Source organism: Bombus vancouverensis, chromosome 10 (assembly GCF_051014615.1).
Source record: "Bombus vancouverensis nearcticus chromosome 10, iyBomVanc1_principal, whole genome shotgun sequence".
Classification (NCBI taxonomy): domain Eukaryota; kingdom Metazoa; phylum Arthropoda; class Insecta; order Hymenoptera; family Apidae; genus Bombus; species Bombus vancouverensis.
The window spans coordinates 522,253-533,992 of NC_134920.1; the positions used below are offsets into that span (position 1 = coordinate 522,253).

An 11,740-nucleotide genomic window follows, 5' to 3' on the forward strand; every position below is an offset into this window, starting at 1 on the left:
TACATAATCATTAAAGAATCTATAAACCTTACTAGTTTGTTTTTACTAAGTTTTGTTACAGAAAACATGTTCTCATAAATTTTCAACTTTAATTTATGGAAATTTATTAACCTTAAACTATAAAATCATTCAATGAGTCTTTCCGGATGTTTTTATGTAGACATAATTTCACATATCAGCACAGCTCCACCAATAGGATAAGAGTTACGTGGAAGCAACAGAGGGGAAGAAGAACATATAGATATCTAAAGGTTATTTTTGTCTCATTCAAGTTTCTGTTAACCGGCTTGGAAATTTCCTGTGCTTGTTTCGACTTTGAAGTCTTAAAAAAAAAATTGTAAGTAAATAGTATATATATAGTATATATATCTCGAGTCAAAGTTTCTCTTTATAAATAATAAACCGTTTAAAAGCTATATTTTGTATGTTTTTTCCTTATTCATAATTAAATAATAAATATGAAATACTTCTACAGACAGCCGACATCCTTCAATTAACCGAACAGCAGATGATTTAAAAATTAGTAGTTGAAAGATATAAATGTTATTACATGTTCATAATTGATCGATAAATTTAAATATACAATTAGAAAATGTTTCTTCTTTATTGATAACTAAATAATACAGATAAGATACAAGATACTTGTACGAAAAGTCGGCGCGTCGTTCAATTAACGGAACAGCAGAGGATTTGAAAATTAGTAGTTGAAAGAAATAAATGTTATCATATGTTCATAATTGATCGATAAATTTAAGTATGCAATTAGAAAATGTTTCTTATGTTTGGAAGAATATATAATCACTGCTGAATGTTTTGTAGTTACGAAAGTTGTATACAAACATACATTGTACATACGACTAGTAATGGTACTAAATTACTGTTAGAGGGTCTTGGGTGTATAGGACCATATGGTTAAATTAATACTAGGGATAACGAATCGCGCGAATGTAATTAATATTTTGAAATGCGTTGTTTGCATTAATTGATAGTTTTCTTATAAACTTTTTTATAAACAATTTCATTGCTATAGAAAAAAGATAAATGCCGGTAATATGTCTATCCTACTTAAATAGAAAGTGCAATATTTCGTTATAATATTTGGCGCAAGTTTATACATTATTACATCCAAAAATAATATTCTTTTTATATCTAAGCTATATTAAAATATAAAGATACAAATAGCTATGCGAGTAGTTAGTAGTTGATGCTTTTTACTTAAATTGTCTTATACTTCATAATTTGTAATAATATAATTCTTGTCATCAATGATTCTTTGTTTTTACTTTGTATATATTATACTTCCAGGAAGATGCCGCTCTATAAATTGACTTACTTCCCAGTTACGGCATTGGCAGAACCAATCCGTTCTTCTTCAGCTATGCTAGTATTCCATTTGAAGATGAACGTATCAAAAAGGACGTCTGGCCAGAAATAAAGCCCTGTAAGCTTAAAATTTAAAGAAGTTCTGTTTCTTAAATCTCATCTTTCCTAATTTAACTAAAGTAGCTAAATAAAGTAGAACACAATTATGCAGAGTATAACAGAGATTATTGTTTACTCTCCATTGCTCTATAAGATATGTGGGAGAACAATAGGTATTGTTAAGGAGACTGTTACGCCGCGCGACTCTCTGCCTGGCCCAGGTCACACACCGCGGGCCAGACGGACACCAGATGTCCGCTCTTCCGTACGGCGTACCCTCAATAGCCTAAGTACCCGTCATAAACCCGAGTAATTTGCTCGTTAAGGTCCTTCAGACCCAACAAATGTCCTTTTCTAAATCAGTTTCTAAAGACTATTGTTTACTACGGCTTGGCAAGGGAAAGTTGGATTTTTCCACGTACGATGCTTCCTAATAACAACTTTCTATCAAGGGCAGCTAAGACCCTTCCTAATCCACCAACCTTCGTTTAACCAATTAAAAACGAAGCCTATTCCCTCACTCTCCTAAATAACATCGGCTCCAACAAATCCGATGGTCCCGTGCGCTGGAGGGACCGATCCTTAGCCTTCCTCCGAGACAGCATCGTCTCCCAAGAGGCACTGATTTCACATCCTTCGAACGGTCAACATCCTTCGAGCGGGTATACACACCCGCAGATCAGTCACTCACTCATCTCGTACATACGCACCAGTGTAACTATCCTCGTTATAAGTTGTGGAATAAACGGTGACCTAACTTACTACTGTGTAATATTCAATCAACCACCTCTGTTATCCTACCCGAAACAGGGGAACGACTACTTCGCGGCGTCGATTCACCGAATCGTAGCGAGAATTTACGCCTCTCGCTGACGCGTTTTCCTAGCGACCGCGTCTCTCCGCGATCGGTCGTAACATTTGGTCCTTCGAGCCGGATATTCGAAGTCACCCTGGCGACAACGGCCTCATCCAGACTACCACAAGTCATACGGCAACGAGCATCTTGGAACGACGTGCCACGCAGCGCGTCCTACCAACGAGCCAACCCGATCACGCAGAATAAGGACAATCAGCAATCAACAAGGAGTCGGGCGGCTGCTCCAATTAACTCCACCTTTAATGAAATTTTGATCGGTACCCTCTCAACGGGGGGAGGATGTTACGCCGCGCGACTCTCTGCCTGGCCCAGGTCACACACCGCGGGCCAGACGGACACCAGATGTCCGCTCTTCCGTACGGCGTACCCTCAATAGCCTAAGTACCCGTCATAAACCCGAGTAATTTGCTCGTTAAGGTCCTTCAGACCCAATGTTACGACCGATCGCGGAGAGACGCGGTCGCGAGGAAAACGCGTCAGCGAGAGGCGTAAATTCTCGCTACGATTCGGTGAATCGACGCCGCGAAGTAGTCGTTCCCCTGTTTCGGTTAAGATAACAGAGGTGGTTGAATGAATATGACACAGTATAGTAAGTTATATTTCACCGTTTATTCCACAACTTATAACGAGGATAGTTACACTGGTGCGTATGTACGAGATGAGTGAGTGACTGATCTGCGGGTGTGTATACCCGCTCGAAGGATGTTGACCGTTCGAAGGATGTGAAATCAGTGCCCTTGGGAGACGATGCTGTCTCGGTGGAAGGCTAAGGATCGGTCCCTCCAGCGCACGGGACCATCGGATTTGTTGGAGCCGATGTTATTTAGGAGAGTGAGGGAATAGGCTTCGTTTTTAATTGGTTAAACGAAGGGTCTTAACTGCCCTCGAGAGAAAGTGATTAATGGGGGGAAAGTTGCCGCGTGCGTGACAAAAAAAAACAACTTTCCCTTGTCCTGCCGTGGTAGACAATAGTGTTTAGCAACTCCTCGGGACCAGATGTTTGTTTTGTTTAAAGGACCTTTTCTAGTAAATCTATGATTTATGGACGGTGCTTAAGGATAATGAGGGTACGCTGTGCGGACGAGCGGACCTCTGGTGTCCTTCTGGCCCGCGGTGTGTGACCTGGGCCAGGCAGAGAGTCGCGCGGCGTAACATCCTCCCCCCGTTGAGAGGGTACCGATCAAAATTTCATTAAAGGTGGAGTTAATTGGAGCAGCCGCCCGACTCCTTGTTGATTGCTGATTGTCCTTATTCTGCGTGATCGGGTTGGCTCGTTGGTAGGACGCGCTGCGTGGCACGTCGTTCCAAGATGCTCGTTGCCGTATGACTTGTGGTAGTCTGGATGAGGCCGTTGTCGCCAGGGTGACTTCGAATATACGGTCGAAGGCCCGTTGCCTGGATGGCACGTTGTCCCCTTTGTAGTCTGGATCGCCGTCTTCCTCGCCGATGCCGAGCGATTTCCAGGTGAAATTCACGACCCAAGAAGTGTCGTGAATCTTGCTTCTGGAAGTGTCGTTAAACACCTCGGCCCAGGAAGTATCGTCGAAGGGAACGTCGGTGATGCTTGGTGAAGATTCATCAAGCGCGGTGCGGCGGTTTGAGGTTGATTGGGAGGCTGGACTCCCCCCGATGACCCGCTCGAATCGCATTCTCTTAGTGATGATTCTTGATAGAGGAGAAGCGTTGGGCGTCGTGATTTGGACTTGTTTTGCCATTGGAGAGTGTGGTAGCGTCGTTGCAGCCAAGGGTGACTTCAGGGAGAAGTCCGTGACACGCGACTTGTTCGGTGTGGCGCTCTGTGAACTCAGCAGCGAATCGTTGAGATCAGATAGAATGTTCTGTAAATTACCGATACCATTTGAGTGATTAGTCATGGTATTAATAATGAGGCAATGATTCTGAGTAGGGCCAATTGCAGGCGTAGCACATCTCTGAGGTGGCGAAGTAGGAGTCTTCGCGTTACGTCTCGAAGTGTGACTGTCCGATGCAATGTTTCTAATCTCGGGTGGTGCAGATGACGTGATGTAAGAGAGATGATTGGACGTCGATACGTTGTGTTGGACGTCCATCGTAGAAGTATTGCCCGAAGAAACACTGCCCCTGGATGGGTTGAGCACAGTGGATTTCGAAGCCTTTACAGTAGGTTTCGACTCGACGTTGACCTTGTAACTATCCTGGATGGGATTCAACCCGTTACTATCTAGGTTGTGGGCTGCGGTTAAAGAGTCATGAACGTTCGATGCTAATGTGGTTGTCGTCGGGCCGCGTTTAGGTGACACGTTGCGAGTGTGATGCGATGAGCTTCGCGTGTCTTGCGATGGGATCGGTGGTCTCTGGAACCTGCTAGGAGCTTTGTTGCTGCATTCCGGAGGTTTTCGATTCGCTACTCTCTTGGAGGCATCCGTTGAGGAAGAATTAAGTTCGATGAGAGCGCTCAATCGTACTACCAGATCCACATAGACATCGAGTAAGTCCACAGGTGCGAAGTCGTCGAGCTCAAGTAATTGGTCGTTGACAATGTTAAACCGTTTCCAAATGTCGTCCACTTGTTTTCGATAAGTTCTTAAGGTGGCCTTGTAGTGCTGACCAGACTGTTCGTATTCGTCGAGTGATTTCGATACGGCCTGGAATTGGTCGCTTAGATTGCTTCGCTCCCGATGCAAGGAGGTGATTTTCTCTGCGTTTCCGGTTGCCATTGTTTGTTAGATAAGTGGAATGGTTATAACTTACTTCTGTTGAAGATTGTCCAGTTGCGGCAGGAGGTTGCGTGGTTGCGTTTTAACCACCGAATTTTACCTCTTCAAGGGTGACGATCCTTGACGTTACTGACCTCGCTGGGGGGTAACGCTTCCGCTGCTGGTTATGTTGGATTCACGTGGCACTGTATGATAGTGGGTGTCACTGGTGTGCGCTTTTCACTTGACGCGTGATGCGGCTTTGAGGGTCGAATGATTCGACCGGTTACGTGTCCACACTTTTCACTTGTCACTGAATCCGGCTCGAAGGACCAATGTTACGACCGATCGCGGAGAGACGCGGTCGCGAGGAAAACGCGTCAGCGAGAGGCGTAAATTCTCGCTACGATTCGGTGAATCGACGCCGCGAAGTAGTCGTTCCCCTGTTTCGGTTAAGATAACAGAGGTGGTTGAATGAATATGACACAGTATAGTAAGTTATATTTCACCGTTTATTCCACAACTTATAACGAGGATAGTTACACTGGTGCGTATGTACGAGATGAGTGAGTGACTGATCTGCGGGTGTGTATACCCGCTCGAAGGATGTTGACCGTTCGAAGGATGTGAAATCAGTGCCCTTGGGAGACGATGCTGTCTCGGTGGAAGGCTAAGGATCGGTCCCTCCAGCGCACGGGACCATCGGATTTGTTGGAGCCGATGTTATTTAGGAGAGTGAGGGAATAGGCTTCGTTTTTAATTGGTTAAACGAAGGGTCTTAACTGCCCTCGAGAGAAAGTGATTAATGGGGGGAAAGTTGCCGCGTGCGTGACAAAAAAAAACAACTTTCCCTTGTCCTGCCGTGGTAGACAATAGTGTTTAGCAACTCCTCGGGACCAGATGTTTGTTTTGTTTAAAGGACCTTTTCTAGTAAATCTATGATTTATGGACGGTGCTTAAGGATAATGAGGGTACGCTGTGCGGACGAGCGGACCTCTGGTGTCCTTCTGACCCGCGGTGTGTGACCTGGGCCAGGCAGAGAGTCGCGCGGCGTAACAGAGACAATGCCCTTTGTTTGCTGATAAATTATCAATAAATTAAATTATATCTTTCCAAAACAGATAACAGGAAGCTAGATATTTAAGAAGCATCATAATCTGTTTGTTCGATAGAATCTTTGATTCTATTAGTTGTATGTTTTTAGTGACTCCTTATGGCCTGCTTCCTATGCTCGTAGCTGATAGAAGGAAGGTTGCTCAGTCTACAGCTATTTGCCGTTACTTAGCCAAACAATATGACTTAGCTGGAAAGACTGACTGGGCAAATCTTCATATTGATGCCACTCTTGATACTATTCATGATATTCGTCATAGTGAGTATCCAGTGCTGTTTTGCATAAATCTTATGAGAATCTTGATAACAGATAGTACATATCTGTTCAGGTATTTATTAGTTGAAATCCGATTTAATATTTGATTTAATCGAACGATACACGTATGTCAACAATACAAGACAAAGGATTAAAAAGGATTGTAATTCTATCTTCAGTATCATTTAAATTTCGCACAACACTGTATTCAAGTTAGTATAACATTAGCGAATAGTATTTAACTGAAAACAAATTTTCAGAAATTGCCGCCTTCCACTATGAGGAGGACGAGAAGGTCAAAGCTGCAAAACGCAAGGCTGCTGAAGAGACGCTGCCGTTCATTTTAGAACGTTTGGACCAGCAAGTGAAGGAAAATGACGGCTACTTCTACGATGGTACTCTCTCTTGGGCTGATTTAACATTCGTTGCTCTGCTCGATTATTTGAACTTTATGTACAAGTCTGATCTGATCGAGAATTACGAGAATCTGAAGCTGCTGGAGAAAAAGGTCCTCCTTCTGCCCAAGATCAAAAACTGGATTGAGAGACGCCCAGTTAGCGAATTCTAAACTTCACGATTGCTTATGGTTTTATAAGCGTTTAAAGATTGCGGTCTTAGTGTGTTGAGAGAACGAAGAACGAATCGTGTTGATGGAAGTTTGTATGGAATATACTGATTGCTTTTAACATTCATTAGTTCCAGCTATTACCGATATTTTTGTCATTTAGTTAGGGTTTTCCCTTTAGATTACGTTGTGATAGAGAACTATTATTTGTGTATTCCTACAGAAACATACGAACTATATAAACTGTTGACACGATGTTGTGCTTTTGTATTATAGAGATAATAATAAAACCATCAAACAATCATTAATTATGTTTTTTATTATATTCATTAAGAATTGAAGATTACCTCCTTGGTGATCTTGATAATATCGTATTTTACAAATGTTGAACAAAAAAAAATGTATGATTATTTTATTCAATACGTTATGAGGGTTGCTTTAAAAAAAATACGAGTTACATATTTCTTTGAAGAAAGCATGATTTTTATCGATACAATAATGTTCTTCTGTTATCGCTTTAAAGTTGAGTACTTCGTTGATTACACGAGAGAACTCGCCTACAGCAAACAAGATACGACCGTGTGTAAAGTAATTAATCTGGTTGCTCGTTGCTAGCTACACATAAGGCTTGCGTAAAAAAAAATATGCATTTCAGTTCAGGCGGAGAATTATGTAGGAAGTCATTTTGTCGATCAATAACTTAGTTAATAAAAGATCAAATTTTCATGTACATAAATGTAAGTAACGTTCAAGTATTAATCATTACATACAATTTTTGTATAATTCGATATCTTGGTCACTTACATCTTACAAATGATACATAGATAATATTTATGAGATACATTGGAGCTATCTTTTAGTTAACGCCATTTTTTCTTGTTTTCTCTGTACTTTTACTATTCTTCCAAAAATATCAAAGGATCGATGACTTCAAATTAAACTAGAATTGCTTCGGTATATTGTCAATCAATGGCTATTTGTATTCACATCTATATCAAAGGAAAACCGATTGCAAAATTAATTACCCTTGCAACTCCGCAATATGAAAATATGTGTGATCGACCTTGAAGATGACAAATCTCAATGTTTGAAGTAGTACAAAAAGATGATAATTTAATTTCGCTTTATCAAACTGTACAAAATTTGTATACACATACAGAAAAAAAACGGAGTTCAAACATTAATCAACATGAATTATCGGTTATTATTGTTGAGTAATTATTAGGATTAGAGTTTTGGAGTATCGATCGTATCGAGATTTAACTATCGGTTTCCGCAATTTATTGTTTTTCTAAATTATGTCTAAATGGTATCAGTTTTTGAACATTTTATAGTTTACACTCCAACATACTGACGTAAGCTATCGAAAATAATTGTAAATTATGCAATATCATTTTTTTTATATTTCATAATCTAAATTTCAATCTATTTTTTGTATTTAACATCCCTTATTTATTGTTCGTGTTCCGTCTTGTACGTTCTTCAAAAAATCTTAATTTTTTTTTCGATAAAATCTTGTGTGAATTTACAAAAAATACGATTCTTCGTTTAATTTTTTTCCCTTATTGTCTTTACATATTTGGAGTTTAAACGCGTTATAAGTACGTCTTTTTTTAACATGATTACGTAGAATTCTTATTCTGAATAAATTATTTGTTTCCGCTTCATAACTGTTTCTAAATTACAGTGCATTTAATCTTGAAATGCACAGTAACATTTTACACTTTTTACGTTCTAAGGAATTCTCAGGATCGGTTAAAAATTAAATTACAGTAATGGTAATACTCAATATTAATGTCAGACGTGGATACTTCACTGTTTTGTATAATAATTTGTTATCTTGGCATCGATCAAGGTACAAAACTCGTGGCCATACACCACGTTGTCCATATTATTTTCATCTCGATAATATATTTTGTATATTTATGATGTTATTATTTTACTAGTATAACGATTATTGCACTATATTCTATAAGATGGAGCTTTTGTACGAACAATTTCAGGAACTTTTATAACAAAGGAAAGTACTAATTTTTAACATTAACTACCCACGACAATTTACGACAATTACTTTAACCTACGTTCTTACTCTAATTCTTATTCGCTCGCCTAATGTTTGAATTTTTAATCAATCATTGTTGATGAAAAATTGCGATGATAATTGCATTGCGGATATTTATGCAAATGCATATTTTCGTGGATACAATAATACAATTGAAAGATTTGATACAATCGAAAGGACTTGGGCAAAAGTATGTTTCTATCCATTAAATATCATCGATAGTGCTGTACTTTTGGATATTTTACAAAATTTTGCGTCATACGCATTCTATAAATTTTCGTATCTTCGAATCACCCATAATTGCATAAAAATCCACTGTTTTGTGATAATGAATATTAATGACGGTGGAATTTAAGATTCCCGGATTCAGTAACTTGTCTTACTCTAATACATGTATTGCACGTTTTTGGAAGACTAAAGATTCTTTGCTCGAGATCAACGCGACAAATATTGTACTTCGTGGTGAACGTTTCGCTACAGCCTTTCGACCTCTGTGATCGAGTTTACGCTTTTCCTCGATTTTATACCCGATCTCCGTAGCATGCTACTCCTTAAAGGCTCACCGCGAAGCGACGCTCTCATCGAATTCCTCGCACTGCATTTAGAAAATGATCGGAACATGGCGACCGGTGGTGTCTCTTCGTCCTCGCGTTTTCTGTCAAAACATTGCGTTTAAAAATATTGAATCCAATCGCTTAAAGATTTGAATAACTTCCCAACTCGATCCTTCTCTTCTGTTCAAAAGATTTAAAAAGCATTTGAAGAAAGAAGATAGTCCAGTTTTCTTTTGAGAGATTTAACAGATTTTAAGAAGAAAGTAATACGAAAGCATACGAAGATGTAGATCTAACAGAATGCTTGAGAATCTTGAACTTCGAGCTTGAAGATCTGTGAATATCTTTGAAAAAAGGAGACCGAAAGTTCCTTTATGTGATTTTACCTTCCGATACAAGGTATATCCCACATCTTCTGATCTTTTCCAAAATCCTCGCTGTCCTGCAGCGTCTGCGGAAGATCCTTATTCAATGTTTCCGGCAAAGAGAGTCAGAAGACCGCCCATAATTTCGAGTGTGCCCAGCACAAGAAGAGGTAGGAACGAGGACACAACATTGAGATAGACTACGAAGGGTGCGAGGATACTAGCAACGTATCCCATTATATGTATCAAAGCTACACCCTGAGCTCTAACCACAGTTGGTAATACTTCAGCCGCATATTGGAGACCGATATTGTATGAAATGTTTATCCAAAATCTACCGAGAATTGCCAGAGAAGCTGTATATATACCTGAAGAAAAAATTTTAGCATTAGTTTTTAATTCTAATTTTTCATGAAATAATTTTAGAAAATTTTAAGGAATAAAAAGAGAAGAAATTATTTTATCTGTCTGTAATTTGTCTGGTTGTCTGCAATAGTTGATACAAGCATTTGCTAAGCTTAATATAAGCGTGCTTAGCTCTAAGCTAAGCACAAGAAATAAGCTTCTTATCTATAAAACGTTAATCTAGCCAATTTGAATCTAAGGGATTGTATTATGGATTACGGCTACTGAAAGCCATATAGCACTGCTGGAGCGCTGAAGCCCATCATTTTGAGGACTATTGCCAACGCCCTTTGATATATGCGGAAATACGAAGCGATCTTATGATCAAAGCAGTAGAAGGGGAAATAAAATATCTATACAACGGATACATGATAGGGCTTGGAAACTATTCTAGCAATGTAGCAAATAATCTACAAGCATTTGCATGTTATAAATATTCCAAAATATACATTTTCTTCCTTTCAAAAAGCACAATGTTATACGAATGAAAAATATTCGTCTGATTAAGTCAGAATTATCGACTTAAGCTATTTAGAAGATTGATCAGTAATATAGAAGGGTGAATATATAAAAACGAAATGTACGAACTATTGGAAACGGCAGAAGCCCAGATGCTGAAGATACCAGAAATGACGAGGGAACCACACGCCAGCCATCTTCTGCCCCATCGATCAAGAACGAGCGTGAGGAACGTGTCAGCAGGCAGCTCGGTTGCTGCAGCAATCGTGAACGTAACAAACACGTCCAGGCCTAAATTATCGACGTTTCGTACGTGACCATCGAACACCAAAGAAATCGCCATCCTATATTTCGTAAAACAATTTCATATGATAAAGAAAAGCACGCTATCATATTTCATGTGAGAAGCAAATTCCTTGCTTCAGAAATGAAGTATTTTTAGACAAAAGATATAAAACTGTTCGTGAGATTTTTACAAGATACAATTCCGATTTTACGTCAATCTATTTGATATCTGTTTAATAGCGATACGAACCAAATAACAATAAATAGAATCGTGATATTCCGTAGTCGTGACGTTCTAAATAGATCCAACACGGAGTACGTTTTGTCTGCTTCCTCCTCTTTGCAGATTCTGGCACAGGTTTCCTGTTATTAGCAAATTTTTAACTAGTTAATGTCGTTTGTCTGTTTTTCTTACAAATTTATGTGAATCTGTTATGTGTACAAAGATTACGATAAAATCCGGAAGAAAGTTTATGTTATATTTGTATGAGACGATCCTTTCGAAATAGTTTACTTGGACGTTCGCAAATTTTTTCATTTTACTTTATAAAACATCAAACCTCTGAAAGTCGATTATCTCCTTATATCGTACATTAATGTTAATATTGCCATGATCTATTCATAGACTGAGCAGTTTCCAAATGTTTAATCTATTTGTATAAAAATTTTCAAAGATAAAAACAATATACAAATTCAATAAAT

At 39.1% G+C, this 11,740-nt stretch overlaps 1 pseudogene; it reads left to right on the top strand.

Annotated features, from left to right (window-relative positions):
• Positions 1 to 548: 548 nt before the first annotated feature.
• On the top strand, positions 549 to 7,216 carry LOC143303236 (glutathione S-transferase-like; annotated as a pseudogene).
• Positions 7,217 to 11,740: the final 4,524 nt, after the last annotated feature.